Raw genomic sequence first — 8,056 nt, forward strand, 5'->3', positions numbered from 1 at the left:
AGTTCTAGTATACTGTTATTTAATAGCAATCACAAGACACTATTTAATAAAGGTAAAAGAGTTGAAATCACCTTTCAGGTACTACCTTTGAAAATGTACCCATCAGGGTTCAGTTTCAGAAAATAGAAAGTACTCTATTTTAAAGCAAAAGGAATGTAATACAGAAAATTTAGCGTTTACAAAATTATTGGATGGTTTGGAAGGATAGGCTGTCAAAGAATGACTTCTGGTACTGCAAAGCTAACCCAGTCATGAGGAAAGCTGTCCCCTCTACCCCAAATAGGCTGCCACAGGAACAGCTGAGTTCCAGAACACAACCCCAGAACTAGGGATCTGGAAACTATCAGTATGCTGCTAACAATTGCCTCTCTACTCACATGAGATTGATGACTATACAATGGAGTTTTGCTCTAGAAAAAACACAGCATCTTTAAGACTTTGCTTGTCAAAAATGATGGCCAAAGCTGCAGTAATCTTTTTGTCATATTTCCCCTTTTCAAACCTGGCGTGAGTGCATCTAATTGGGGAATCCTACGTTGCTGCCATAACTCTAGCTGCAAGGGATTCTGGAAGATATATAGTTGGAATAGATGCCAAGTACCAATCTACTATACCTATGACAAGTAAATTCTGACACCCTCCCAGGATTAGAAACAGGATTCTTGGGTTGTGTTTTAGAGGCAGACATGACATCACAGGCTATCTGCATCCAAGTGCAATGTGTGATTGCACAGGTTGTGCATTCCTCAGAAGAGTAAAGAGGTAAATTCCTCAGGTTGTGCAATATTCACAAAGACTGTGAGCAAAATAGCCCTGGAGTTGTCTTTGCCATCCTGCTCAGTAGCTATCGGCATCAGAACAAGATTTGGCTATTGTTTTGACACAGAGAGAAAGCCACATATATTACTACATTAGGAAGTTACTTAGAAATGGAGACTCACCCAGGATACTGAAGCAATGACTAATGGAGAATCGTCAAATCGAGGTCAAGAGTGACTTGAAGGGCTGACAGCCATAGCCCAGAGATGTAGTGACATATTTTCATCAAGCTTTCTTACTTAGTCTTTAGCATTAACACACCAGGGAACAGAAATATATGTTAAAATCTAAGACAGTAAAATTCATTCTATACTAAAGAGTCTTTAAACTGACTTTTCACTATGTAAAAATAAAACATATTCCCTTTCTCTGTACCCATTCATTAGACACAATAACACGCCACACGTGGTGTGTGCACACATGCGCACACACACATACACACACACACACACACACACACACTGTGCAAGCCTCCTTTTTATTTTGTTATTTTCATTGTTCCTCACTTATTTATCTCTAGGACTTTTTTCTCAGCTAAACCTAGACTATTGAATTAGGTTCTGGCTTTCCCACTTCAATAAAGACCTTGAGAAACTAAACTATACCCAGAAGGGAGCAATTAAAATAGAGACAGGTCTAGACCCAATGGCATGAAACTATTAGCCTTGGAAGAGAATCCAGTCATCCTCACATACCCAAAGTCCCATTGTTATGGAAGAGGAGTATAATTTTTCTGTGTGGCTCCAGAGTGAGGAATCTGGATAAATGGCACAATGTTACATAACAAGATATTTAGCTCAGTGTAACCATTACATCCGGCAGCAAATGAAATAATCTACTTATTTATCTAGGTGTCTCTTGGGGCACAATGTCCCACCTCTGGTCACAGTTATCATTTGTCACCTGTATCTGTTGCATAGACTGATTGGATTATGAGCACTTCTCTTCCACTGGCTTTGAAGCAACTCCAGGATTCAGGGTTCATATACTTTTATCTCTGTCTCCCCAACTCATGCCACAGTACACGGCATATTGTAGGCACTCAATATAATCTCAGTGAAAGAATGAAGAGATGAACAAGACCAAGAGCCACAAATGACATCTGCAAAGAAGGACTGGCCCTCATGGTTCATCTCAGACAAATGACTCAGAGCATCAGAGTTGGTGATGCTCAGGGGAACTAGTGCCTACACCATGATTTTGAAGAAATTAAGTCCAGCATGTAAACAGGAAAATATATATGTGATCCCAGAGAAGCTCAAAGCCTGGTCTGAGCACAAGTTCCAAGGAGAAGCTGGTGAGGGGTGAGGGCTATTAGACAAGTTTGTGCACAGATGTTGTCATGTTTTCTTGGAACCCATCAAAAGCCGCGGGAAAGACTATTTATTTTGGACAGGGGATCGAGGCAGAGTAACTCCTACATAAGAGGGACTTTTATTTCCAGACCTTCAAACATTCTCTGCACATGATCTCACTCATTCTACCTGTGCACTGGGAAGAAGCAGATAGATGCCACAAAGGCACAGCAACCAGCCTGTTTGGACAAGAATGTGCTGAATGGCTCCTCTCTGGCAAACAGCCACCTTAACAACCAGGAAAAAACTGTCTTTCAACCCCAGTGACATTATGGTATGACTTGGTATGGAACCGTATCAGTTCCTTCTTGATACTTGTGACTCACTGTTAATATTGGAATATGTGTCACTAATCATAAATTAGTATTCTGTGACTCAGTGCTGGACTGAATCAGTGAAGCCTAATGAGTCCATGCAACAATAGTGTGTGTGTGTGTGTGTGTGTGTGTGTGTGTGTGTGTGTGTGTTTGATCTAGCACAAGGTGTTGAAATGAATGCTGTGTCCTCTACTTCCACCCCCAGACTCCCATCTTACTAGCTCCCAGAAGGCCCAGGACAATCATTCCAGTTTGACTGCTACTGAAGTGCATCATCTGCTAGTCAGCACTTGCCTGCCACCTTATTTATTACACCCATGGAATGAAACTGCCAGTCCCTGCCCTGGCCTCCACCCACTGCCACTCCAGCTCACAGTGTGTGACTCTCTATTTAGTGTCTCCCCAGGCTTAGCTCTTAAATTCAACAGGCACAGTTTTCCCACCTACTGTGCCTGCCTGTTAAATACCCCAGGGTTCAGTTGGCAACCTTCCACTCCTACAGTCATGAGTCTAGTGGCCCTGCGCTGCATATGCATGGTGCAGATGAGAGAGGTTTCTCTATTGATTAATACTCTATTGATTAACAGGAAGATTATTCATACCTTTTGTCTTCCTGTTTTTGATGAACCAAGTAAAAGAAAAAGAAGTATTTATTTTTCTTTAATATAATTGGCCTAAAATAGTAAGTTATAAAAAAAAGCAATGGAGCTGTACATTGATTAAGGACCTGTCACTGAAACCCATCTTTAAGTCCACGTACCAGGTACCACCCATGGCACATGGCTAATGTTAGAACATTCATGATTCTTGGAACACAGATATGACCATTTGTAGGAGAGGAAATAAGAAGGGTGTTTTCAACTAAAACTCCAATGGCTAAAATTTGTGCCAAGTGAATCAGTGGGATGGCAAATGGACAGGTAGGAGCTGAAGAGCTCTAACTCCTATTCCAAGAGATGGGTGCTTCTCCCAGCACCAACCGACCAACCTAGTTGATTTCATCCAAAGGACTGGCAGAGGGGAGGACCTAGCTCACATTCAAAAGTGGTCAGAGAATGGAAATGAAAAATGCAATGCCCAATCACCTTAAGCTGAAATATCTTCCATTCACACAGCATCAATGGTTTATGAAAGGCAAGGAAATAGAAACCAGGACAGTCTGTTCCCTGTATTTGTAAGCACACTGGGGTAAACTAAGGAAGGAGTCAGAGTTGGAAGTGACAAGGCCCTGCCCAGCCACTAGGAAGACTAAGGGAGCCAACAGCTCAGCATACCTCTGTCCATTGAAACTCTAATGAAGAGATATAACAGTAGCATCCCAGACAAGTGTGCCTGGCCTATTTGTGCTTACCGTGGGTCTCCTTACAGAGCTCTGGCTACTTTTTGAAATATCATGAATCTTTAATTACGTGAGCTCCACATGTAGTATGTGTTCAGTAAATAACAGGACTCTTCTCTCTAGAAAGGCTTTATACTACAGTTCTTAAGAACATGGCCTTTGGCAACTCCAATCTGCCTGTGCTGTTTATTAGCTTGGCAGCCTTGTGCAATGTACTTAACAGCCTCAACATCTTTACTTACTGGCCTTATAGGGTTGTCATGATGAATTTATTTAATTGATGTAAGACAAAGCCCAGCCCATAATAAGTGTTTAATAAATGGCAGAAAATATTTTTATTCCATGATCCTTCAGGGGTTTATTATTGCACTATATAAACTAGGTGGTTTATATTTGTCGGTTTTCCCATACACACAGATTATAAAATTTTCTGGGCAAGAGCTATTTCTTACTCATTTCTGTATTCCCAGCATACAGCATGAGGATTGGCACCTAGTAGGCATTGAAAAAATGAACATTATTTAGCATGCTTGGCATCCAGAGATTGCACCCAGAAGCAATGTACAGCAGTAACAAGAAGCATGCCTTTCATTGCTACTTGTTGCCAACTCTTTGTTTCCGGGTGCAGCTTATTCTTTTTCTTAGTCTAATGACAGTCCCTTGCATAGCAAAGTTTGGGATCAGTATTTCTCAGTTCATGAGACCCTGCCTCAGACATTCCAAATCAGAGCTATGGAATCTATATTTTAACATAGACCACAGTAGATTCTGAAGTCCGTGAGAGGTTGAAGAAATGGCCATTGGGTCAGCAGCATGCAGCAAGCGGAGACGAGCAGCCCACAGGCAGCCTCTGAAACAGAAAGGCAAAGTTTCCTTTCCAACTTCCACAAGGAGAGAGCAGTGATTCTCACACCTGCAAAATGAAGGTGACACCACCAGGTCTCAACAGATGACACTCACATGGAGTGATAATCTAATCTGTGGTAATATCTCCCAACCAAAGAGAATGTAGCATTTCCTTTCTCAAATTCTGTTGGTTCTATCAAACCCACAACTCTCCAGTCCAGAGGCAGGGGTTTCTTTTTAGTCATTTAGTGAGGAAGAGGGACTCAGCATCTGCTATGCCCCTAATATGTTAAAGGCCCTGTACTGGGAAGTACCCATGAGGACAATTTACTATCACTTGAATTTAATGAGATCTAAACTCCACATTCCCTCTGGAAGATTTTTTTTTTTCTGAGAGCACAGGAGGTTAAAATAAAAACCTACCAATTAATAGCTGCATTACAGGTTTTGTTTCCATTAAAGCAACAGGGATTTATATCTTTAGCTAGAGCCACATTCGTGTAAAATGCATCATTAAAGCAACCAAAGTCTCGTGCTCCACAAAGATGAATCACCACAGAAACAGTGAGTACAGATGCTCAGAGAATGGACAATGTGAATTGCCACGGTACTCATTAAGTTCTTAGTCGATTTTTATCTAAAATGTCTTGGCCCACAGCATTATAATGGAGAGAGCCACAGACTATAGAAACTAACAATGCATGCTTTTGAATGGATCAGCCTCTGGAGAAAGACAGGAAAAAGTGCCCATCCAGCTCAAATAGATGTCCAGCAAAGGCACCTTAGATTTGGGAGATGCCATGTGGACTATGGACAAAATACCTACATAAAACCTTCTGTCTGGACTTTTACTCTTGACACAAATAATGTTCTGCTCTATGCTCCCAGCTCAAGCAAGAGCAGAGAGGCCAGGGCTCGAGGCAGCTCTGTGCTGATTGCATGACCTGAGCACTGCCTGCAGCTGCCTTTTCTAAGGGCACTAATGGTTCCAGGCACTGTTCACCCCACACAGAAAGCTTGTTGCAGGTCCAATCTCTGCCTTTTCTCCAAGTATGAGACTCTTAGAAGGTGACACGAAACAGGTGACTATCTGGAAGGATCCACCGACTTTAGAGTGGCAGGTTGTGACAAGGATGAGAAGTGGTCGTTGAGGATTTTGTCAATGATCTCTTCTTCAAGGGTTTACATCCATATTAGAGAATTACCCAGACTCTCCACTTCTTCTCCTTCCTATCAGTTTTTTTTTTTTTCTGAACAACAGTTATCACCTGAACAAAGGACTGGAAGCAGCAGGAAAATGAATCTTTCTGAGGCTCCACACACCTACCCTGAGAAAAGATTTGAATGGGAAGATTAAAATGTCGAAATAGATGTGGATTTCATGAATCCATGCTTCCTCAATTGGGTGTTTTTATCGATAATGAAGCAGACTGTGTGGTAGGGTTCCCTTCTCCTACTTCTTCTCAGTGGCTTATTTAGAAGCTCCCATGACTTCACAGTTCTGGCTTTTCCTCTGCTTTCTTTTATTCTTATGCATTGTTCCCCAGGTTCTGCCTTTTGTTCTTTGATGTTCCTCCTTTCATGACCTGTAGGATGATGATTATCTAATTATCTGACTCACTAAAGATGTTGCACCATAAGGAAAAAGACTATGTCTATTTTTTTGTCACTAGAAGTGTCTGGAATATGTAGTTGAATTTTCACATAATCCTATCATCTCAAGACATTGAAAGAAATACTTTAAATGCATACTATATTTGACAAGACAGTAATATTTTATATATATACATATATTCTGCAACTCGATAATAAGAAGAAAACAAACAAAATAAAATGTACAAAAGACATCTCTCTAAAAGAAGATCTATAAGTGGAGTCATATTCTGAGCACTGTTCCCAAAGTGGGCTCTGCCAAAAACTAGTTTGACAAAGGCCTTGAGGTGTAACGTAAAGAATTTGAACTCTGTCCAAATATTACTGAATGATTTTAAGCAAGGATTGGGATTTAATTTTAGAAAGAGCAATCTAGATGTTAGTAAATGTTCTGTGAAACAAAGAAATGTTCCTATGGTCAAAGATGTTTAGAAAATCTAAACCAATTTATCAGGAATCTTTGCTGCTGGATTCCTCATAACTATCTTTTGCAGATAGACTCTAAGTGAGGGCAAGGTAAGAAGTACAGTTGGTCAAGGAACCCATTACTTAAGGAAGATGCAGAGAACTGCTTCCTGGAGGACATGGTAAAGAATGTTCCTTGTACCTTCCCAACCACATTAATTTGTCACCCTGTCTCAGAAGGTCATTCCCAAATACACCTTCTATCCTATTAGCTCTTTTTATCTGAGAATCTCTATCTTAAACCACTTCATATATAGTCATTACTTTTCTGCTAAGGCAATTCTATTACTTCCATTTAACCAGAGAATAAACTGAAAAGCCAAATTGAGTGATTTGCTTGTTCAGGAAATTAGTGGCCTGATTGGGTTCAGCTCTGATTTCCAAGGCCTCACACCCAAATGTCACCCTGATATTTTCTGCCTTTGTGTAGTAGGTAAGGACCTGAATTTCTGAATCAGTAAAAGCTGGGCTCAAATCCTAGCTCTGCAATTTCCTTGAAAGTTATTCAACCTCATTAAGTACCTATGAATTGGGGATAATACGTACACTTGTTACATAAAGTTATTGTGAGGATTAAATATGATAATGTTTATAGAGTACTTAGCACAGTAACTGGAACAAATGAAGAATTATGTTGGTATCATTATACACACCTGGAAGGGAATATTCCTCACCCAGTGCCCTCCCATAATATTTTCCTCATAATATCAGAAAATAAACCACACCTACTGCTGCGCTGTACAATACACTCATTTGCAGATAAAGTCTGCTATGGGGCTATTAGGATAACTGAGCACATTCTTGGAGAACTAATACATCAATAATTATCCAATTATTCATTCATGCATGCATGCATCTATCTATCATCTATCTACCCATCTATCCATTTACCCACCCAGGTATTCATCTGTTTATCTATCTATTCATACATTCACTTATTCATTTATCCATCCACCCAACCACGTCTCCACCCATCCACACTTTTATCCATCTATTCGTGTTTAGTGCATGTAGAAAACACCTACCATATTTAAGTCCTGTGCTAAGGCCTATGGGTTATACTAAGATAATTAAGAAATGCTCTCTGGTCTCAGAGAGCTACAAATACAGACAATTATAAGAAATTGTAAAGCAAAATGGAGTATAAAAAGTGTCATAAGAGAACTTATTGAAGGTGAATGAGGGGTATGTTCACATAGGAAGAGTAGTAATTTATGAGCCAGGAGATCTTCTTTTAGTCCTGGCTTTAACATTGATTTAAC

Source organism: Myotis davidii, unplaced genomic scaffold (assembly GCF_000327345.1).
Source record: "Myotis davidii unplaced genomic scaffold, ASM32734v1 scaffold709, whole genome shotgun sequence".
Taxonomy (NCBI): domain Eukaryota; kingdom Metazoa; phylum Chordata; class Mammalia; order Chiroptera; family Vespertilionidae; genus Myotis; species Myotis davidii.